The sequence below is a fragment of the Rhinoderma darwinii genome, chromosome 3 (genome assembly GCF_050947455.1).
Source record: "Rhinoderma darwinii isolate aRhiDar2 chromosome 3, aRhiDar2.hap1, whole genome shotgun sequence".
Taxonomy (NCBI): Eukaryota; Metazoa; Chordata; class Amphibia; order Anura; family Rhinodermatidae; genus Rhinoderma; species Rhinoderma darwinii.
In genome coordinates, this window is record NC_134689.1 from 93,541,291 (window position 1) to 93,565,942 (window position 24,652).

General features: G+C 40.5%; 1 protein-coding gene across 2 annotated transcripts in view; it reads left to right on the forward strand.

Moving 5' to 3' along the window:
* CPLX2 (complexin 2) overlaps positions 1–24,652 on the forward strand; it is a 176,461-nt gene that overhangs the window by 11,982 nt on the left and 139,827 nt on the right. The window contains exons 2-4 of one of the 2 annotated variants that reach the window (XM_075856467.1): positions 14,558–14,806; positions 15,621–15,729; positions 16,102–16,193. The exons of the other annotated variant lie outside the window; for it this stretch is intronic. The gene's annotated coding sequence lies outside the window, so the exon portion shown is untranslated. The remainder of the gene's footprint in view (positions 1–14,557; positions 14,807–15,620; positions 15,730–16,101; positions 16,194–24,652) is intronic. 2 annotated transcript variants of the gene reach the window in all.

The window sequence follows — 24,652 nt, forward strand, 5'->3', positions numbered from 1 at the left end:
CACTATACCAGTCACTAGAGATTCTCTGAATATTATGAAAAGGGGGACAGAAATAACTGAACTAATCTCTTTTAGAATTCTAGGGTGTAACCCATCTGGTCCCGGGGCCTTGTGCACATTTATTTTATTTAATTTAGCTTGGACCATCTCTACATTCATCCAATTCAGTATATCAACTGATATATTAACAGCACTGGCAGCGGCTACATCAGCTGCTCTTTCTTCAGTTGTATATATACAGAGCTAAAGAACCCATTTAGTAACTCTGCCTTCTCTTGATCCCCTGTGATCAACTCCCCATTACCATTATCTAGGGGTCCTACATGTTCAGACCTTGGCTTTTTAGCATTTATATACTTGAATAATTTTTGGGGATTTGTTTTACTATCCTTGGCCACCTGCCTTTCATTTTGTATTTTTGCTAATTTTATTACATTTTTACAGATTTTATTAAGCTCTTTATATTTTACAAAGGCTACAGCTGTACCCTCGGATTTGTATTTTTTAAATGCCCTTTTTTTGTCATGTATTGCCCCTTTCACAGAAGGTGTAAGCCATGTGGGGTTTAATTTGAGTCGTTTATACTTGTTACCTATAGGAATAAATTTTGCACTATAATAACTCAAAGTAGATTTGAAAATCTCCCATTTATCATTTGTCCCATTATTTGACATTAGTTCTTCCCAGTCCATATCCTGAATTGCAGCCCTCATCCTGGGGAAATTGGCTTTCTTAAAATTAAATGTTTTTGCCCTCCCAGCCTGCGTTTGTTTTTTACAGTATAGGTAAAATGTAACTATATTATTATCACTGTTACCGAGGTTTTCACGAACATTGACATTCCCAACAAGATCTGCATTATTAGAAATGACCAGATCCAACAGAGCTTCACCTCTAGTCGGGTCTTCCACAAACTGGCCCATAAAATTTTCCTGCAACAGGTTGAGGAAATGTCTCCCCTTTGCAGCAGCAGGCTAGCATAAGCAGGGTGGGAAGGTCAACTGTCTTTGGCCCCTCCCAGCCCACTAATACCAGCCTTCGGCCGCCCCGTGCCCGTGCATCGCTACAGATGGTCGGGTACTGAATCGTACCCGGCTCTTCCCAGCACCCCTGGTGGCGGTGGGTACCGTGGTAATAATGAGTAGTTAGTGTTAGCATTTTCACTAGCTAACATTAAGGCCCTCCTTAGTAATGGACGCTGTGAATAAGCCAGGAGCCATTACTAAGGTGATAGTAATAAAGTTTAAAAAAAAAACAAGGACATAGAAAAAATATTTTATTGAAATTAAAAAAACCACAATCCTCATTAACCATTTTATTGACAATAAAAAAACCGCTGTCATCGAAGTAGTCCTTGAATCCAAAGTAGTCCAACAAACGAACCTGTGAAAAAACACAAACACAAAAAAAAAATTGTGACACATAAAAAAGCAATTATTATCTTACCTTTCCTAGGTCCAGCGCTGGAGCCGCAATGTCAGCGAGCTGGGCCCTATATCTAAGCCTATCATGTGTGATACTGTCTGCTGAGCCACTGTATCTAGTCCATTTATGTGTGATACTGTCTTCTGAGTCGTTGTATCTAAGCGTATCATATGTGATAAAGTCTGCTGAGACAATGCATCAAATTCTATCCAGTGGTGTAGCTATAGGGGCCTTAGGCTTATAGATATACTATCTCCGATATGTATGTAAAAAATAAAACATTTCTGGGGGTAGGGGTAATTATATGTCTCGGGGCTTGTGCCTCTGATCTTTTAAGACCCTAGCAACTGCCCTAGTAGTAAGGATGTCAAGGGACAAAAAACAGTAATTTAGCCGATCCGGGTATGCGGTGCACCAGCTATATAGTTATTGGCGTTGACTAGTCACAGTAATAATAAGAAATCCAAAGATCATGGCTTCCATGTTACCATATAACTATTTATATACAGGTTTTATAATATTCCTCCAAAAAAGAGGTATTATTGGAACGAAATTGAAATGAGATGACAGAAAAAACCGTGGTTGCAGGGAATTAGTATTTTAAGAAATATTTTCAACATAAGTTACATGTGGATATAAATTGAACAAATAGAACAATTTCTGTAGGCTGGAGTATATATAATGAGCCGTTAACACATACAAGCATCCCAGAAAGATAATGCTCTTGTGAGACAGCAAAGTGAAACATCTTCTCTTTCATCTTTGTTGTTTTTCTAAATATTTCTCACAAATTTAACAAAATCATAAATCCCAGACCAAAGCAAATGTTAAATCAGTGGATACGGTTGCCAGTCTATGCTCTATGCTTGCACTACTGAGCAAAAAAAAAGATAAGCAGCATGTAACCAAGGCAAATCTTGGACTCCCATACCTAGTATAGACAGAGAAGTATTCTTAACACATCCAGGACAAGAGTGCAGTGCTCTACAATTATGAAGGCTCATTACCTCTATATTAATACCCAGAGGAAATTGTATTTTGCCATGTTTTGATGTGTATATTTCTATAATTAACTCTCTTGGCATCTGATTTATCATGCATTTTCCATTTCATAGACCTTGTGTAATTGTTTGTTACCAGTGATGTCAATAGGTAAAGCCAGGAAATCAACCATTTCCTAACTGCTTTAGCATAGATAGACAACAATTATAGATAGTACTAGTACAAGGCATGAGGGACATGAGTCTACATTTTAATTATTCTTCCATTTAGTTTTGTACTGCATATATTCTATGGCATATTTCTGCATATAATAATATTTTGAAAATATAGGGAAAGAACTAGAGATAAGCAAATTGATTCTACATAAATCAAATTCATTGCGAATTTCACAAAAGTTTTGGATTTTAGAGAATCCAATACTTTCGAGACTCTTTTCTCACTAATCGTTAGAAATGGCGACTGCCACTTTACAGATCAGATGAAGATAGAGAAGAAGGATCACATGACCTTGGGCGGTGGCCCGCGATCTTCCCCATAATGCATTTTAGGCAGCCCTCCCTCTATCACAGCTAAACATGAGGGGTATAGTTGTAAGTCACTGATGAAATACAGAATACAGATAGAAAGCGGATTAGTGTCAGTGAGTGTTTTTCATAGTAAAGATAAGAGAATAGATAGTTAGATTTACAATAATTTGATAGGTGATAAACTTAGACAGAGATAAGAGTCAGTCAGTGTCAGTGTTTTAGTTAGACAGCACAAACAGCCATTGCTGTGAGTTAGTGCTGTTGCAGCTATACAACTCTTACATTAATTTGTGACTCACCAATTTTCTTCAGATCATTCACAAATCTTCTTTAATAATATTAATCCTGGTTGTAATAGTGTTTTACTTCCTGCTGATACAGATGTCAGGGACGTGACGTCACTCATTGTTTTGCAAATATATCTAATTGCTTATAATAATGCCACCATAAATTGGCATACTATTCTGCATCAGGCAGTTAGCCGTTATAAATCAACTGTGTCCAAGTTGCACTTTTTTAAAATAAATATATTTTAAATTTAAATCCTGGTGCTGATAGCATGCCACTGCATGCTGATACAGTCATCATGGACGTGACAATACTAATTGTTTTACATATATCTAATTGCTAATTGTGGCACCCAAATTTTGCTTATTGTTCTGCGTCAAACTTAGCCAACAATAACAGCAGCAACAATACAGTCTATCTACTTTTAGTAGATAGACTGTGTGACTTCTGAATTTTTTTCTTCATAACTACAGTATTGGCCTTGCAGTCAGAATAACCAACGCAGACTCAGTGGTGCCTCTTTTAACAATAAAATGTCTGATAATAGACAGAGTGGCAATGGACAGGGTAATCTAAGAGAAAACACCGTGCCACGTAATTCACCTGTAAAAATGTGGATGCCCGTAGCATAAGTAGCAGCAGCTGCACTGTCTGCACTAGCCATCTGGCCAGTAATTGCAGGCCACAGTTGTCCGTCGCTTCCGGTAGGCGAATTATTGCAGGGGAAGCATATGACATTGTGAACTGGATGGCTTGCCCATCATCTCAATCACAGCAGGATAATGTTACCTTGGACACCATGACTTTGCTCCTCCTTTCTAGCTAATTTGTATCTCAATAGAATCTTTTATTTTCCATCATCTCTGTCTTCACTAACCCATAGTGGGGTGCCTTATTTGCTCCTAGGAGACGGACTGGGTGCTAAGGAAGATATTCAAGATAGTGTTCCGGTTGACGAGTTGTATGAGAAAAGTCAGCATTTAGACTGTGATCAGAAGGAGAATCAGGCGGAGTTGGAGGACATGACTGAAATGTACAGTTGTGTTGGTGGCGCTAGTAGTTGCATTTGTTGCCATTGTGGTGGTGGTAGGGACACTGGGAGCCCTGGTGGTAGTGGCACTAGGGGCGAGTATAAAGGTAGGACTCATGACGGGACAAGAAGCCCAGGACATGTCACAGTCTGAGCAGGGGCGTAGCTAAAGGCTCATGGGCCCCGATGCAAAAGTTGTTATTGGGCCCCCCCCCTCCGCAAACTTCTCATGGCCGATGGTCCGCAGCTTTTAGCTGCATCGCTGGGTCTCCTAAGTTACCCAACAATGCAGCACTAGCAGCCAGGGGTGTCACTAAGGACTTAAAATGGCAATGGAAATAGGCCCAATACATATGTGTCCGCCCCCAAAAAAATATATGTGTGTATAGGAGACAGCATTTCTATAGCACTACGACCCTATCAACTATGGATAGGATTAGATACATTGGCTCAGCAGACAGTATCACAAATGATAGGATTAGATACAGTGGCTCAGCAGTCAGTATTACACATGATAGGATTAGAGATAGGGCCCAGCAGACAGTATCACACATGATTGGATTAGAAACACTGGCTCAGCAGACAGTATCACACATGATAGGATTAGATACATTGGCTCAGCAGACAGTATCACACATGATAGGATTAAATACAGTGGCCCAGCAGACAGTATCACACATGATGGGATTAGATACAGAGGCTCAGCAGACAGTATCACACGACAGGACTAATCCTGTATATAAGGCCCAGCAGACAGTATCACACATGATATGATTAGATACACTGGCTCAGCAGACAGTATCACACATGCTAGGATTGGATACACTGGCTCAGCAGACAGTATCACACATGCTAGGATTGGATACATTGGCTCAGCAGACAGTATCACACATGATAGGATTAGATACAGTGGCCCAGCAGACAGTATCACACATGATAGGATTAGATACAGTGGCTCAGCGGACAGTATCACATGACAGGATTAGATATAATGCCCAGGAGACAGCATCACACATGATAGGATTAGATACACTGGCTCAGCAGACAGTAACACACATGATAGGATTAGATATAAGGCCCAGCAGACAGTATCACATATGATAGGATTAGATACTGCAGACAGTTTCACACATGATAGGATTACATACAGCGGCTCAGCAGACAGTAATACACATAATGGGATTAGATATAAGGCCCAGCAGACAGTTTCACACATCATGGGATTAGATACACAGCTCAGCAGACAGTATCACACATTATAGGATTAGATACAGTGGCTCAGCAGTCAGTATTACACATGATAGTATTAGAGATAGGGCCCAGCAGACAGTATCACACATGATTGGATTAGATACATTGGCTCAGCAGACAGTATCACACATGATAGGATTAGATACAGTGGCTCAGCAGACAGTATCACACATGATTGGATTAGATATAAGGCCCAGCTCGCTGACATTGTGGCTCCAGCGCTGGACCCAGGAAAGGTAAGAATAATAATTTATGTGTTACTAATTATTTTCGTGTGTTTTATGTTTTTTTACAGGTTCGGTTGTTGGACTACTTCGGATAAGAGGACTACTTCAATGACAGCGTTTTTTATTCTCAATAAAATGGTTAATGGGGGTTGCTTTTTTATTTCAATAAAATATTTTTTCTATGTGCTTGTATTTTCTTAAACTTTATTATTACCGCCTTAGTAATGGCCGCTGGCTGATAGAAAACCTCCATTACTAAGGCGGGGCTTAATGTTAGCAGGTACAGAGGCTAACACTAACCCCCATTATTACCCCGGTACCCACTGCCACCAGGGGTACTGGGAAGAGCCGGGTATGAACCAGTACCTGACCATCTGTAGTGATGGTCAGGCACCGGGACGGCCGCAGGCTGGTAGTATTAGGCTGGGGAAGGCCAAAAACAGTGGCCCTTCCCACCCTGGTAATGCTAGGCTGCTGTTGCTGTGTTGTATCTGGCTGGTTATGAAAATTGGGGGGGACCCCAAATCGTTCTTTCCAATTTTATTTTATTTTTTTAAATTACGTGGGGTCCCCCCCATTTTTTAATAACCAGCCATATACAATAAAGCACCAGCAGCCTAGCATTACCAGGGTGAGAAGGGCCACTGTTTCTGGCCTTTCCCTGCCTGATAATACCAGCCTGCGTCCACCCCGGTGGCCAACCATCACTACATTATTACCCCTGGTGGCGGTGGGTATCGGGGTAATAATGGGGGTTAGTGTTAGCCTCTGCACTGGCTAACACTAAGCCCCGCCTTATCAATGGATGCTGTCAATCAGCCGGCGGCCATTACTAAGGCGGTAGTAATATAGTTTAAAAAAAAACACAAAGACATAGAAAAAATATTTTATTGAAATAAAATAAAAAACACACAACCCTCATTAACCATTTTATTGATAATAAAAAAAAGTCATCATCGAAGTAGTCCTGGAATCCAACGTAGTCCAACGACCTAACCTGTAAGAAAAGACACAAAAAGCGATTAGTAACACATGTGTTAGGCTTAGATACAGGGCCCATGTGTGATACTGTCTGTGGGACTCTGTATCTAAGCCTACCACAAAGTAGACTTAGATACAGGGTCCAGCAGACAGTAATCTCATACAGTATAAGATTACTGTGTGCTGGGGCCCCGTATCTAAACCTACCGTCTGGTAGGCTTACATACAGGGCCCATCAGACAGGATCACACATGGGCCATGTATCTAAGCCTACCATGTGATTGTCTTAAATACAGGGCCCAGGAGACAGCACAATCTGTCATACACTTCTCATTGTTGCAGCCCATTGTTACACTGTAATTGTGCAGTGAAAGAAGCTGGGCTGGAACAATGAGAAGTGTATGATGCTGATTGGTCACTGATTGGTCAGCGTCATACACTCCTCTATACAACGCCCAGTTGGTAAAAAGTAAAAACACGCACAGCTGTCTATTAAGAAAGTCATTAGCATAAATCTAAAATTGTTCATAACTTGCTCAAAGATGATAGTTTTTCCAAAATAAAAACCACTGCTGTTATCTACATTACAGCGCCAATCAGATTAAAAAACTCATAAAATTCTGACAGTGCAGTTTGTTTTTAAATAGGCTGTTTGTTACTAATGGCTACCATCTGTTTACCCATAGCCATATATGTTGCTGTCCCTTTAAAGCTATGTACACCTTTGCAGCGCCTTATTTTTTTTTTAATAAACAGGTTAGTCAGTGTGTTTGGTGTAACTTTATAAATAGTTTTTATTAAAAATGTGTTTACTTTTCGAGATACCGCTGCTCTGTATTCTCTATACACAGCAGCTGTACCTAGCACTATATCCTGCTCCCGTCAGCTCCGTGTCAGAGTTCTGCATGACTCTGACACGCAGGATCCCCCTGTAATCTGTCACATCTAAGTTATGAACTTAGATGTAAGAAACTACAGGTGGATCCTGCGAGTCAGAGACAAGCAGGACCTGCTGACACTGAACCCGTCAGGTCCGATGCACTGACGGATTTAGGCAATAGCGAACGATACAGCTGTTCTGTATAGAGAATACAGAGCAGCTGTATATAGAAAAGTTCAACAAATTTTTATTAAAATCTATTTATACAGTTACACCAAACACACTGACTAACCTGTTTATAAATTTTTTTTTTTTTTTAAATGCCCTGTATGTAGACTTTACCATTACTAATTCTGTTTTGGCATTAAAAATCTTTATAGGGGTTGGATACAGTCCTTGAAGTCCTCAAAGTGTCATACACGACTTTTCAGCTAAGATTGGGTCACTTCAATTCGCAACGAATGGAATTCGGACCAAATCGAATCTGACGGCAGGGTCAATAATATCGGACCCGAAATTTATTTTAGGAAATTAGCTAATCTATAGAGAGAAAATTAAATTGACTCACGGGAGTTCATTGCAGTTACAAAATGCTTGTTTTTATCAGTGCAGCCCTAGTTTGAAACCATGTTAAATGCAGGACTGGCCAAGGTATTTCCGTGCCTTAGACAAATAAGGCAAACTGTGCCCGTCCTAACATCATTTCAAAATGGTAGTAATTGAGTTGTTGGCAATAAGGGGGAATGGGAACGTCCTTGGTTGGTAAGACTCTGTTCATACATCTTGGTTTTTGCAGAACTATTCTTCAGATCAAATCTGCAGGGACTGCCAACAGTGAACTGTCCAGTGGTTTACTCACCTCCTCAGACTCTGGCACTGTCTAGTGCCCTGATCACTGGTCCACAACTAGGCTGACAGGAGATGAGATTGCAGAGATTCTTCCATTCGAACATCCAGGGATAGACGTACAGACACTAACACATATGTACAGTCAGGGACAGGCCTACACTCGCAAAAAGCACATACATCTACAGTACAGCATATACACACACACCATACTTGCCTACTTTTGAGTGGTGACATCAGGAAAATTCCAGAGTGGTGTAATAAATGATGCATAGAATTCATGTGCGCGCCATTTACATTGGCCATGACCCCAAAAACAATGCCAAACAAATGTGTTTCAAGTACTGCATATGATTCCTTTATCATACCCCAAAATTAATACAGACCCCATTCTAAACTAAAAAACAGTGTCGGACTGGCCCACCAGAGGAGCGGAGGATCCTCTGGTGGGCCCAGAAACAGAACTGCATCTCTCTGGCCGCTGAGTCAGAGAGTCTGAGTTGGCCGATGACTAATGTGGAGCAGAGAGCTATTGGCTTCCTATCCCACCACTTACATATGTAGGCCACAAGCTGTTTAAGCCTGAAGTCTACTAGAGGCTGGAACGACGCCAAGGAAGTCGGTGTCCCGGCGCAGGTGATGCGATAACGTCAAAGCACCAGACCACGAACAGCAAGAAGCAGGCAGAGGACCCATCCTCTCATCGTGGGAACCGGGTTAGTTGAGGTTTTTTTTTCATTGGCGTAAATGGGGACCTAACTACTATATGGGGGTACAAATGGAACCTAACTGCTATATACGGGCACAAATGGGACCTAACTACTATATAGGGGCACAAATGGGACCTTGCTACAATTTAGAGCACAAAGGAGACCTAACTACAATATAGGGGTACAAAGGGGGACCTTACTACTATATGGCCCCTAACTACTTTATGTGGGGCCCAAAAGGGATATAACTATTTTATGAGGGCCAAAGGGGACCTAAGTACTATATGGGAGCACCAAAGGGACCTAACTACTTCGTGTGGGGCACAAGGGCGCTCACTACTATATAGGGGCCCAAAGGGGAACTAACTACTCTATAGGGACACAATGGTGACTTAACTACTATAAGGGGGCACAAAGGGAACCTAACTACTATATAGAAGCACCAAATGGTACCTAATTTCTATATGGGGGCACAAAGAGGACCTAAGTACTATATGGGGGCACAAGGGGGCCTTACTACTATATGGGAGCACAAAGACAACCTAACTACTATTTGGGGGCACCAAAGGAGGACCTATCTACTATATAGGGGCACCAAAGAGACCTAATTACTATATGGGGGCACAAAGAGGTCTAACTACTATATGGGAGCACAAAGACTACCTAACTACTATATGGGCACACCAAAGGAGGACCTAACTACTATATAGGGGCACAAAGGGGTCCTAACTATTATATTGGGGAACCAAGGGGATCTAACTACTGTATGGGTTCGCAAAGTTGACCTACCTACTATACAGGGGCACTAAAGGGGACCTAACTTTTATATGGGGGCCACAAAGGGGATCTAACTGCTATATAGGGCACAAATGGAGACCTACTACTATGTAGGGGCACAAAGCGGACCTAACTACTATATGAGGCACAAAGGGTGCATAACTACTATATGGGGACACAAAGGGGCATAAATTCTATATAGGGACACAAAGGAGAACTTACTACTATATGGAGGCAGAAAGGGGACCCATCTAATGTATGGGGAACTTAAGGGACCTAACTACTATAAGGGGGCACCAAGTAGACCTAACTACTGTATAAAGGCACACAGGGGAGCTAACTACTATATGGGGGCACCGAGGGGACCTAGCTACTACATGGGGGCACCAAGGGGAGCTAACTACTATATGAGGTACCAAGGGGTCCTAGCTACTATATAGGGGCACCAAGGGGACCTAACTAATATGTGGGAGGACAACCACTATATGGGGGTGCAAAAGAGGACTACTATTATGTGGGGGCACAAAGCGGACCTAACTACTGTATGGGGCAAAAAAGGGGACATTGTTACTGTGTGGGAGCACATAGGTAGGCATTATTGTGTAGTTTGTACAAAGGGGGGACTATTATTTTGTGGGGGACTATATTTTTTGAGGCTCTAAGAGGAGCACTATCCTGTGGGGCCTAAAGTAGGCTATATTACCATGTGGGGGGCACACTTACTGTGTGGAGCGCAAAATGGGTTACTATTACAGATGGGGCTCCATGAGGGAGCATTATTTTTTTCTGAGACATTATAAATAGTGAGTTTTTATAGAGGGTAGGGAATAGGTTGGTAGGGTGCTATAAAAGCAAGGAGCCAAAGATGTTTGTGTTGCAAATTCTGCAGAGGCAAGTCGTGGCTGAAAGAAGTTCACATGGCATTCTGGGCCAGATGAAGAGGGAAGGTGAATGACTCCAATCTGAGAAGACGTCAACTGTGAGTCACTGCATTTTCCTTTACTGTATTAATGTATATGGTTTGCACAGTGCCTGTATAGAACTATATCTGCCACTATATCGTCACTATATGGTGGCAATATTGGTCTTTGTTTTACTACACTCTTCTGGTGGGCCTAAGGTACTCCAGTCCAACAATGCCCCAGAATACAGATACCAGCCCCCAAAACAAGTTCCGGCCCACAAAATAAATACAGACTTAGTGAGACTTAAAAAAATGCAGACCCATAATAATACAGACCCCTGGCCAGATCCCAGAATAAACACAGACCACAAACCAGACCCCAGTATACAGATCCCAGACCAGTACCCAAATTAATACATACACTAAAATAAATACAGATCTTAGACCAGACCCGCTAACTAAATAAAGACCCCAGGACATGACATAAATAACTACATTTGAAAAAACAAATGTGCATAAACACACACAATACCCAGCTTTCCCAGCTATCACAAAATGTGTAGGTGAATAAATTAATATTTAACTTTTATTAGGTATAGCTAAAAGGATTGCAAAATGGGACATACAACATATAAGTTAAAAGTAGCCAAAGTAGACCAGCAAGTATTCGTATGTGAAGGAACGTAATTGTTTGAGGTAGATAGAGTGCACCTAAGCACTGATGCAACAGACCAGCGGCAGTCGTACGTTATGCCACTGACAGTGACAGTATGAATGCTGGCCTAACTGTGAATTAAAAATAGCACAGAAGCCCCCCTCACGACATGTTTCGCCACAAACGTAGCATCCTCAGGGGTATAATGGGGCATTTGAAAAGAGAGACCAAAGCGTTTCCTGAGTTCTTTTCATGTCGCTATTGTATCACGTACAGTAATAGAATGTTTCGCTATTGTTGTCAAGGAAGCATATGTGCTATGCATAAGTGTCAATAGGTCGTGCGGTTCCATTAACACCGATTCCAGTTCATAATTGGAAAAATTATCAGAGGAGTAAATCCAGTCAATGATGCTAAAACATATTACATTATAGCTTCTAATATTTGGTATATTTAGTCCCCCCTGTCTCCTACCCAAAGACAACTTGGCTAGTGATATCCTGGATCGCTTACAGACCCAAAGAAATTTAGTAAACTTTTTATTTAATTTTATGATGTCTGTATGTTTTAAAAGGAGCGGTATGGTTTGTAAGGGATATAAAAGTTTAGAGAAACTCTTAATTTTTATAAGATGCGCCCGTCCCATTAGGTTTATTGGAAGGGCTTCCTAGCGGTTAAGTTCAGATTGTATTTTATGTATCAAAGGGGGATAGTTAAGGGCATGTATGGAATCCGGGGTACTCCCAATTTTCACTCCTAAATAAGTTATGTCTGTGGAAGCAGTTTGAAGACCTACTGAGACAAAATATTGAGTTGGTCTGCTGTGGAAGGCGTGTGTAAATGAAGTATTTCACATTTTTCAGGATTAATTTTGAAACACAACAGTTGTCCGAATGCATCTATATGATGGAACACTTTTGCTAAGTGGATGGCTGGGTTCGACATAAATAGGAGTACGTAGTTAGCGAATAAACCAGTGTGTGTCATGCGTGATCCTATCTGAATGCCTTGAAATAGAGGAGTCTGTGCTAGATTATAAGCCAGAGGTTCAAGAGCCAAGTTGAATAGCAGTGGAGACAGGTGGCACCCCTGTCTAGTACTTTTTTTCAATGGGAAAAGGAACGATCGGCATCCCGGACAGTAAATAGCCGCTTGTGGAGTGCTATTTAGAACTGATATGAAAGTCCTGAAATTACCTGTCAGTCCAAATGTATCAAGTACTAAATACAGCCATTTCCATCTAACATTATCGAAGGCCTTTTCGGCATCTAATGCAACCAAGGCGTATCTATCAATTTATGCTGTGGAATTTTTGAAGCATCTAGGACTGTCATGACTCTTCTAATCTGTTGCTCTGCCCTGCACAAATCCCACCTGCGTCGGATAGATAAGATCAGGTAAAATTTGGGAGCGGCATCTAGCAAATATTTTGGCAATTAGCTTTAGGTCTTGGTTAATCAATGAAATTGGGCGATATGATGAGGGTAACAGGGGGTATTTACCCAGTTTGAGGAGTACCTGTATGTACTCTATATTTGCAGCAGATGGTATAGCAGTGCCATGTAATATAGAATTAAAGTAGGTCAACAAAACCGGCGAAACCTGATGGCTGAGAACTTTATAAAACTCCACTGGATATCCATCTGGTCCCGGAGATTTATTATTTTAAGTGCTCGTATTGTCTGGATGACCTCTTCTTCTGTTATGCCTGCTTTGAGTGAATCAAGTTGTGAGGAGGATGTAGTAGGCAGATGGAAGGATTGCAAGTACTGTTGGCCGAGGTCAACATTAAATGGGCCATTGTCCTCATATAAACAGCTATAGAATTGCTCAAATGTATGTATTATATCGGTTGGGCTCATATGGATAGTGCCCGTGTCATCTCTGAGTTTACTTATATGCATGTAAGACCTAGAGCCGTTAGCTAAGTTGGCAAACAATCTGCATGATTTATTGCAGTATCGGAAGAGTTCTGCATCTAGTATGAAGCGATGGAATCGTTCTCTGCGATCTAACCATGTTTAAAATCTCGCTCTTGTGGCCTTCCACTCCTGCAGAGTGTGGGATGATGGTTGAAGCACATGCTTAGTGTAAGCGTCTCTAAGGGCCTCGCTACTTTTTTGATAGTGTTGATGTGCGTCCTTTTTAAGCTTGGAAACATACGCAATCAGCCGTCCTCCCAACACAGCTTTATCTGCCTCCCAATATATGGGGGGATTGTCCCTATGATCTCCATTAAATGAGTCATATTCCAGCCACCAACCTCTTAAGAGTTTCACAAAGGTATAATCTTTTATCAAAAACGAGGGAAAGCGCCAGACATATTCAGACTCCCGTATATGGATGTCTGCTAGATTTAGGCAGACTGGTGCATGATCTGAAATTAACAGCTGTTCTATAGTTGGGCTAGAAATGTGTGGCAACAGCGAGACCCCTGCCAGAATATAATCTATTCTGGACCAAGACCCATGAGCATGCAAATAGTACTTTATCAGACGATCTGACTGGTTGTGCGGAATTTCTTGGCCATTTCCTATCTTCTGTGGGTGACATCACCGCGTTGAGATCTCCTGCCACAATCTTAGTTAAGGCAGTGTCAGTCGCTATCTGAGCTTTTAGAGACGTAAAAAATTGCCTATTATCCCTGTTTGGCCCATAAAACATTGATATACTAATCTCACCTGCTGGAGTATCTAAGAATATGACAAATTCTCTCAGTATCCGATTCTTGTGATTTTATGTGATAAGCTATAGATTTGTTCAGTAACACAAGGACTCCTGCTTTTCTATCATCGGAAGCTGATCCTAATACCTCTTTCAATTTTTTCATTCTTTAGAAGTCTCGTTCCCACAGGTGTGTTTCCTGGAGGAGAGCAATATCAGCTCTTAAACGTTTGAGGTGTTTCAGTACCAGGGAGCGCTTGTGTGGGGATAGTAAACCTTTGACATTCCATGTCACTATCATTATGTGGGGAACGTATCAGTACATGATTCACTGCTCATGGGTCTCGTCCATTCTCGGACTGTCTATAAAAAAACAATATTATATTACAGGCATCTTGCAAGTCGGATTATAAGCGCAAATAACAGAAGTAACAAAAAGTATAAACAAAACAATGGAATCAGCCTTCAATCTGCACATCTCCTGTAGAAGAAATCGTCCCATAAATCAACTTCACTTCTTTCCGACATGTGGATTGTCCGTATGACAATACCGATCAGACGAAAGCCAGCTCCGACCAGTGATAATAATTTGAAAAAACACCAGAATGAGGAACAAACAGGGCCGTGTCACGTATAAGGGTAAGTGGGCATACATAAAGATTAGCAAGTCCCTTATGAGAATTTTCAAGGGTTTAAGGCCAATCACAACATATGAGTTTAGTAGGGAGGCTAAGAGTACTTACTCAGTTTGTTAAGGATCTGCCAGGCACAGCGTCTGTGTATACGCCCATAGGTAATCAGACTGCACCTGCTTCTATGTCTGTGAGACTGACTCCATCTTCTACCACTCAGGATGGCAGGCTTAGGAGTGGGAGAGCCTATCACAGCCTGGCCAGACGGAGCTAGCTCCCGCCCTCTGTCTATTTATACCTGCCTTTCCTGTTCCTCCTTGCTTGTGATTCTTCTGTTTGGTTTCCTAGCCCTGCTGCAGCTTCTGTACTATTTGACCCTGCTTCATATGAACCTGGCTTACTGACTACTCTCCTGCTCTGCGTTTGGTACCTCGTACACTCCTGGTTTGACTCGGCTTGTTCACTACTCTCCTGCTCTGCGTTTTGTACCTCGTACACTCCTGGTTTGACTCGGCTCGTTCACCACTCTTGTTGTTCACGGTGTTGCCGTGGGCAACTGCCCTATTTCCCTTTGCTTCTGTGTACCCTTGTCTGTTTGTCTGTCGTGCACTTATTGAGCGTAGGGACCGTCGCCCAGTTGTACCCCGTTGCCTAGGGCGGGTCGTTGCAAGTAGGCAGGGACTGAGTGGCGGGTAGATTAGGGCTCACTTGTCTGTTTCCCTACCCCCATCATTACACAGTCATCTGATATCAAAGAAGAAAAATAAATAAAATAGCCGTCTAGCACAGTTATCATCAAAAGTCTAAATATGTCTTTGCAGAAATCCAGGCAAGAATCGAGTGGTACGATAACCCCATCAACAAGCCAAATGGTATTTCAGCAGTGTCTTCATCGCGGCAGTGGGAGCAGTTGCTGATTTAGTATGACTGGTAACAACAGCTGCATGATTTCCATCAGTTGATGATGTTAATAATAATTATGATAGTAAAGTCTCAGCTTCTTCCGTATCCGAATAGGTCAAGTAACTCGTAAAATTGCAGGGTATTGGAGTTGAAAGCGCCATTTGTTGTGATGAAGCGCTGTGCATATCTTACTAAAAACCAGATGCTTATGGGTAAGCTCCACAGAATGATCTCCAAAAATCAATACATTAGCGCCTTCCAGGCATAGTGGTTGCGCCTTCCTTTTATATGCCCTTAAAATGGATTTCTTTTCAGAATAGTCCACATATTTGACGATGACCTGGCGTGGTCTATCTGTTTGGCTTCTCATTTGCGGTGTATTCCGTTGTATATTCTCAGGGCCTAAGCGATGTGCTCGCTCGACTTTAAATGGACCCTCCAGATCAAGCAAGATAGGGATTTGAACAGCACACATGTGGAATAATGCACTGGTAGGTACCGATTCCGGGAGGCCAACTAACCTTACATTTCTTTGTCTTGACCTATTATCTAGGTCATAGACCTTTTCCAAGATTTTGTTCTTTTCACGCAGCAGGTCTCGAATGTGTGTGTGTGTGTGTGTGTGTGCTTTCACCATATCATCCCCTGCTGCTGAAATGTGCTGTTGTGCCTCGTCAAGCCTGGTAGAGTGAGATGCCACCTCTGTTTGGAGTTCCTGGAGAGATGCAGTGACTGTTGTTGCCATTGTTCCCGGTAAATCAGGGGATATCCGCTTGGCGACTTTAATGGCCAGCTTCTTAAAATCAATATGTAAAGACTGCGAGCGCAGTTTAGAATAATCAGAATCTGCATCTAAGAGAAGATCCTCTGGGTCCTCTCTGCTAGAAGAGAAGCCATTTTGTCCGTGTGCGTGGTCGGTGACATAACTACCGTGTAATGTGCGATTTTGGCGTCCCCTGCTGTCTGTAAAGTCCTCTGTCCTTTCCAAGGTAATCGATCACCTTGTGGGGCAGTTATTGCGTTGTTGAGCAGGGGAATCGGTGTGAATGCGGAGTACTGTCACAGAGCACTCGTCTCCTGCTTCTTCACATGCCGGCACTGGAACCGGATGTCTTGAACTTTTTATTAAAGTAAAAAAATAAAATCGCTTTTAAGGGTTTACATAGACTTTAAAGAAGATCCCTCACACCAACATACAAAGTCCAATACAAAGAATATTGTTATCAATCGACACCTTTTTTATGTTCATAAACCAATAAAAAAATAAAATAATGTCATACAAGATACCTCAAAAGATATTCATACACTAAAAATTCATAAACATGGAATAGCTCTGTACCAGTAGAATTACTTCTATGATCTACAGACATTACTTATCAGTAAACCATCTACAGTATATTAAAAAATATTGTAATTAAAGGCAAAGACTACAGTAACAATATTATTTTTAATTCAAAAGCTTTTATTAGGGAAATGTAAAAAAATAAAATAAAAATTCCGCTAGGTTTTGGATTTGATTTTACAGCATTCAACATGAAATGTTAACGTTATTCGTTATGATTTTGACTATACCAAATTTATATTGTTTTTTTATGTTTTGCACAACCCATGTCGCGGCATTATGAGAACGATAACTTTTTTTTTATCAACGAATCTTTATGAGAGCTTATTTTATGTGGGAAAATGTATAGTTTATATTGGTACCATTTTGGAGTAGGGTCTAAGGTTCGAAGTTTGGAAAAATTTAACCTGACAGATTGTATTTTTCTATCCATTTGGACCAGATTAGCTGAAATATTACATTTTGCTTCTATTATTATACATTGTTTTTTCAAACATTATTGAATGGGAAACTTTCCTCTCCAGGTAATAACTCAGGGTTCATTTGGGGAGATCCATACTTGCAGGATTACTGTTCTAGCAACTATCAGGACCCCACTTATAGCTGTCATATCATGTTTTGTGCCTTTTAATCCATGTCGACTTCCCAAAATACAAATAATGGGATTTGGAGGGATCTCTACTAGGAACGGGTACTTAATATCAGTGATAACCTGGGGCAGGATCTTTGGAGTTTTGGGCATCCCCAATACAGATGTAATAGATTAGCATGAACATTTGGGGCAGTGTGAGTAGTTTCTAACCCCAATCTTGTACAGTCTGTACTGAGTAGTATTGCAACTTATTAAAAATAAACCACTGAGAGATTTTGGTAGATGAGTTGAAAGTCATATCTGAAATAGTCCCAAGTATCAATTTCCATTGCCCTATACCCAGATCCCCAATATTGACCTGTCATTTTTTTCCCAGCTGGCAGCTGGTTGTCAACAATAATATTCATCTGTAAATAGTTGTATAAGGAACAAATATTTAAAACCAAAAAAGCCATGAGTTTAGAGTCCTCCACCCATGATGGAAAAAAAAAATGTTTGACCTGATGATAGCAGAAATTTAACAGCAAATTATTTTAAATATGTAACTGTTCTTGGAGTATAGAAGATACTTCATGGAACAGTTGCAAGACAAATCTAACCCCATGATTAGCCCAGTAGTGACTGTGTGGAAACTCAAAACTTTATTTTATATTTTAACTTTTTCAGTAAGAAAGTATATTATAAAGGGGGGAAAAGGATTTATGTTTCTTTTATTCTGTCCTAAATTTAGACAAGATAAAAATATACCAGGCAGGCTAAAACTGCGTAAACTGTATCACTGTTGTGCATACTGTATGTAAATTTGGCACATTTTCCTAAACATGCTATGGTGCAATTTACGCATAATTGTTTTAGTTGCAGATTTTTCAGCGAATTATGATACATATTTTTGAGCCAAAGCCAGAATTGATTTTAAAAGGAATGGTGCATTTTGCTTAGTAAATTTCCCCCATTGCTTTTAAGGCTGGGTTCACACGACCTATTTTCAGGCGTAAACGAGGCGTATTATGCCACGTTTTACATCTGAAAATAGGGCTACATTACGTCGGCAAACAACTGCCAAGTCATTTGAATGGGTTTGCCGACGTACTGTGCAGACGACCTGTAATTTACGCATCGTCGTTTGACAGCTGCAGGGCACTTCTTTGCAACATAATTTGAGCCGTTCTTCATTGAAGTCAATGAAGAGCAGCTCAAGATTTACGAGCGTCACAGACGCCTCACATAATGCGAGGAGGAGCTTTTACGTCAGACGTAAAAGCCACTCATCGTGTGCACATACCCTAAGTGTTTTTTTCATATTTTTGATCGCGGTGCTCTAGGTACAGAATTTTGGAGGCTGTTTTTAAAGGGTAAGTGTCGTTAGAAATGTATTTATTTATTTTTAGTCAAACAATCATTATTTGAATGATTACACATTGTTTTAATTTTTTAAATTTTTTCACATATCAGGAAATATTATAAATTAGATTCTAATTTATAACATTTCCATGTAGCAGTTCCCAAAATTGCAGCATGGTCAATGTGGTAAAGCAACCTCATTGCTTTATGCTGCAAATTTGGGGTAGGCACACTCGCTCTAGTGTCCTCACACAATCCCCCTTCCCTTATTCTGGCTAGTGCCAGGAGAAGGTTGAATTTTCAGACCTCCTACACTATGTGTAACTATGTAATGGGGGTACCAGCCTCCTGCACCCTCATGACATGATAGGGGTCGCAGCCCCCTCGCCTCCCACCATCTCCACGAGCCTTAGGTGTCCATTTGTGCTCTCAGCCCCTTCTGGGCCTCGTGTTTTCCCCCGTTTGTGTGACGTCAGGCCGCTTGCAGCAAAGGTTAGACATATGTCTTAGAAACAATGTGTAGAAACCGTAAAGTTAACAATGACCACTGGGGGGCAGTGGAACACAGCAGGAGTGAGAAAACAGACAGGCCATTAGGACAGAAAAAGGGAGGAACAAAAGCACAGATGAAGAGAGAGGGAAGGGGAAATTGGCAGGACCCCAGGAAGAGGAAGGAGGAGAAAAAAAGGGAGGAGACTTGGGCAGGAGAGAGGATGCAGAGCAGAGTGGGGACAAGAAAAAGAGGACTGGCAGTGTGACAGAGAGAGAGCACAGTGACCAGGCTGCCGCCATTTGTAGGAGAAGTATCCTTGGCTCAACGTTCCTAAAAGAGGACTAGCTGGACATTCACTACAGCTCAGCGGTGTCAGGAGACACAAGGGAAAAGACGTCATCTTCATCAACAGAGGAGCAGAAATCGGAGGTAAGGGTGGTATGCCGCGTGGTAGTGAGTAGCTCTCACTCTGACCCGCGGAGGCGCACGCGGTAATATATCCGCCGGACTCACGCCGTAGCCAAAGGGCGAGGGGCATAGCTTCCACCTTTGGGGATTCCGCAGTGTGAGTGGTAGCACCACAGTGATCCGCGGAGATGGCCCATTCCTTCTTGAGACCCGCCGGGCCGGGTCAGTGAGCGCCAGGCGCAGCCACCCAAGGGCGAGTGGGACTCCCACGAGGGCGAGGGCCCCAGCTACTGAGAGACTTGACTTGAATACTGCATTGTTTCTATTTGGCCTGTTTGAAATTGTGATTTTTCAGTAAACCGTTGATTAGAAAAGAACTGAGTAGTGTTGTGGTGTCCACGTTTAGTCTTACCTAACAACTATGATCGATATTAATATTCTGTTCCGTTATTTACTAGATTCACTGCCTGATTAGAACGATTAAAAGATTAAATTTTATTGGTAAATTGTTAAAATTGGTTCTTGAAGCCCACTTTACAAATATAACAGTCTCAAACAAGTGGTCAGCAATAGAGATGGTCTATTACAAATTATATTTACAGACTAGAATCTCCCCTTATTGTATACAACACCGAAGCCACTTGCTGATAAATTAATCCGATTAATGGATTTAATGGACAAAAAGCAATATTATAAAAAAATAAATAACATTTCATGACACCTTCCCTTTAATTGTACCAAAAGCTTCACCAAGAAACACCACTGCTTGTGTGACTTATGTAGGGGATTAGGTGACGTTTCGGTGGCATTTAATGACGTTTTTTCATGATGTGCACAAACTTTGCAGATTTTTTATTGTCCCAATACATTTTACTGAAAATTTCATAAAAGGCACTACAAGACAAGCAACAATCAAAAGGGTTTAGGGAGTTGGGTAGAATTTGTCTTTGTGTTATATAAATATAAAACTAAGCAATAGGTTCTAGATATAATGCAAAAATCCAAGCATAAAACAATTTCTGTATGTTTAGCATTCAAAAGCTAGAATTTTCTGTACTACAAAGGCCATTAAGACTTTGTGCTAGAAAACTTCCCTGTAAGTGATGAGCAAAATTGAATAACAGAGGAGAATAATGGAATTAAGAGTATTCCTCTTAGCAAATGTAAAAATATTACATCTGGAGCTGCTACACCCCGTCCAATACCCTGAAGGAAACCTGTGTGATTATGTTTCAAACAAATGCCTTAAATCTAATAAGACAGCAAGTAAACAAGGTAAAGTGATTCTTAAATGTTTTAAAGTAGAAATCAGGGATAGGCTGGTGAAATAACGCATGACATAAAGTATGAATTTTGATACTGAAGTTTTAAATGACAAATTTTTCATACTCCCTGAGTTATATAAACCAGTTGACAGTTTATGGAATTATTTTCAGTTTAGCAAATTATGTATCTATTTTTAGGTACCTAGAATCCTGAGTTATATTCAAGATTATTTAGATATTCTGAAAGAAACTTGGTTAACCGTGGAAGTCCGGTCCCAGCTCCAAAGCGTAATTTCCTCCAAGAACGGGGCCCGCCTCGCACACAGAATGTACCCGGCAAGGTACCCAAATTATCCTGTACTTAAATTAGGCAAATCCAGTAGTTAGCTACGCTGTGAGCTGCTGTAAGCATATGATGTGGCAGGAAAAACTAGATCAAGCGGCCATTCTTTTCGGCAGCCAAGCTCCGCCCCCAATTTTGGTGCTTTTTCATCACTTTTTATTGCATTTTTTGGAAGGCAAGATGAACAGAAAATTGAATTTTTTGAATTTTTTTTTTATTTTAATTTTTTTTTATTGTGTTAACCGTGCAGGTTAAATAACATAATAGTTTTATAGATTGGGTGATTAAAGATGCGGTAATACTATTTATGTGTAGCTTTTTTACAATTTTTTTTACAATTATTTTCATACTTCCATACTAAAGCATTTTGTTAGGGGAAAAAGTGGGTTTTTAATTTATTTTTTTACTTGGGATTTTTCATTTCTCTCTTATTAACCTTATTAATCAATTTTTGGTTTTTTTAAGTTCCACCATGGGACTTCACTATTAGATTGTTTAATCGCTTTTACAATACACTCCAATCCTTTCATATTGCAGTGTATTATAAAATTATGCAAAACTGACATTCTATTAGGCCCTGCCAGAGGTATATATTGATTGCGGACCTGGGGGTCTTTCTTAGGCCCCCGACTGCCATGGAAACCATCAGCAGCTTGCGATCGTGCCAGGGGGGTGCTGATAGCGTGACAGAGGGAGCCCTTTTCTTCTGAAACCACTTAAATGTCGCAGTCGCTATCTATATTAAAACAAAATTCTGTAGTACAGTTTTCACACTGAGCCTTCACAATAAGCTGACACTTCCTGTTCGGTAGAGGTCACTTTCAGAAGTAACACTAATATTATATAGCTGAATGAAGGTAACACAGGCTCACACCAAGGGGTCATATCCCCGCCCCTTTCCTGGCCACAGAGCATGTCCAACAACACTCTACCATAAGAGTCAATCAGTAATTTTCTAACTGAGGTTTCTTACAGATCCTACAGACCCTTAACTTTATTTTGGATTGCGTTACGTTACGCAATTTGTCATGATACCAATTCAATACAATCTCATAGCACCAGTAAAAAAAAAACTTATATTTCTATAGCCGACAGATGGCCGATGGTTGACTGACGGATGGCCGATAGATGGCCGACAAATGGCATCAGTTAGAGGCTTCTGTCACAGCCTTCTAGTAAAAAAAAACCATATACATTAAATGTATACTTTTTTTTAACATGGGAGCCTATGGGTGACAGATGGCATCCATCAGAGGCATCTGTCGGAGATATACTTTTTTTACAAGTTTGTTTAATATCTTACACTACACGTCTCGGTATATGATGGGTAAAGCAAATCTCAGAACTACCGTTTACAGCTCAGAGCAGCCGCATTGGCAGGGTAGCTGCCCCCATATTTATGTAAAGAACAGAGAATCAAATAAATATACAATTATAAAATAGAAAAAGATGAGAAAAAAACAATATGTTTCACGATGTAGCAATAATTAGTGGCTATAATAATTTACTTGTCTAAAATACAGCAGCATAAAGTCTTACATTAAATGTGTGATAGATATCATATTGAGACCTTTTTATTATATACACCATGCCGTATATGTTGTAATGCACCTAGGACACCACTGAGCATTCTACAGTTTTATTTGCTTTTGCTTTATACACTTAATAAAAAAATCTTAATTTATCAGCTTAAATAAGACTCATTCACTTTTATTAAACATTTTATTAATCATTTTCAGAAAATAAGTTTTGTCAAATTGTAAACTAAATTCAACAACATACCATATATAATGATGTAATAATGACAGACAAATGCCAACCATTAGACTCCCATAGGGCTTGTAATTTAAAAAATAGCAACCATTCATTACGATGTTGGCAATAACAAGTCATCAGCTCTGACTTTAACCCCTTAAGGACGCAGTCTGTTCTGGCCTTAAGGGTCCAGCCAATTTTTTTCAAATCTGACATGTGTCACTTTATGGGGTAATAACTTTGGAATGCTTTTATGTATCCAAGCAATTCTGAGATTGTTTTCTCGTGGCACATTGTACTTTATGTTAGTGGTAAAATTTGGTCGATACATTCAGTGTTTAAAAACACTGAAAGTTAAACGTATTTACTTATAAGACAGATAGTAATACCACACAACATAGTTACTAGATAACATTTCCCATATATCTACTTTATGTTGGCATAGTTTTTTAAAAGTCCCTTTATTTTTCTAGGACGTTAAAAGGCTTATAACTTTAGCAGGAATTTTTCATATTTTCAAGAAAATTTCCAAAACCTATTTTTTTAGGGACTGGTTGAGTTCTGAAGTGGCTTTGAGGGCCTATATATCAGAAACCAACCATAAATTGCCATTTTAAACACTCCAGCCCTCAATGTATTCAAAACAGCATTTAGAAATTTTCTTAACCCTTTAGGCATTTCACAGGAATTAATGCAAAGTGGAAGTGAAATTCTCAAAATAATATATTTTTTGCTGAAATTTCATTTTAATCCATTTTTTTTCTGTGACACAGAAGATTTTACCAGAGAAACACAACTCAATATTTATTGCCCAGATTCTGCAGTTTTTAGAAATATCCCACATGTGGCCCTAGTGTGCTAATGGACTGAAACAACAGCCTCAGAAGCAACTGAGTACCTAGAGGTTTTTGGGCCTCCTTTTTATTAGAATATATTTTAGGCACCATGTCAGGTTTGAAGACGTCTTTTCGTGCCAAAACAGTGGAAACACCCCCAAAAAACACAATTTGGCAAACTAAACCCCTCAAGGAATTTATCGAAGGGTATAAGGAATATTTTGACTCCACAGGTTTTTGCTGAATTTAGTGGCATTAGGATGTAACCGCGTAAACCACGGCAAAAAACGGCCGAAACTGCCTCTCATTGTTTTCAATGGGCGGTGGAGGCGTTTTTTCCCACGAGCAGTAAAAAACACTTGCAGGAAAAAGAAGCGACATGCCCTATCTTGAGGCATTTTCCGCCTCAAAATCCCCATTGCAATCAATGAGAGACGGAAAAAACGCAGCGAACGGCCAACGTATTTTTTGATGCATTTTATGTCAAAAACTGTTCGCGTTTTTATTCCTTTGCCCGGTGAAGAAATAGGTAAAAATTGCAGGAAAAATCGCATGTGGTGCAAAACCACTTCAAA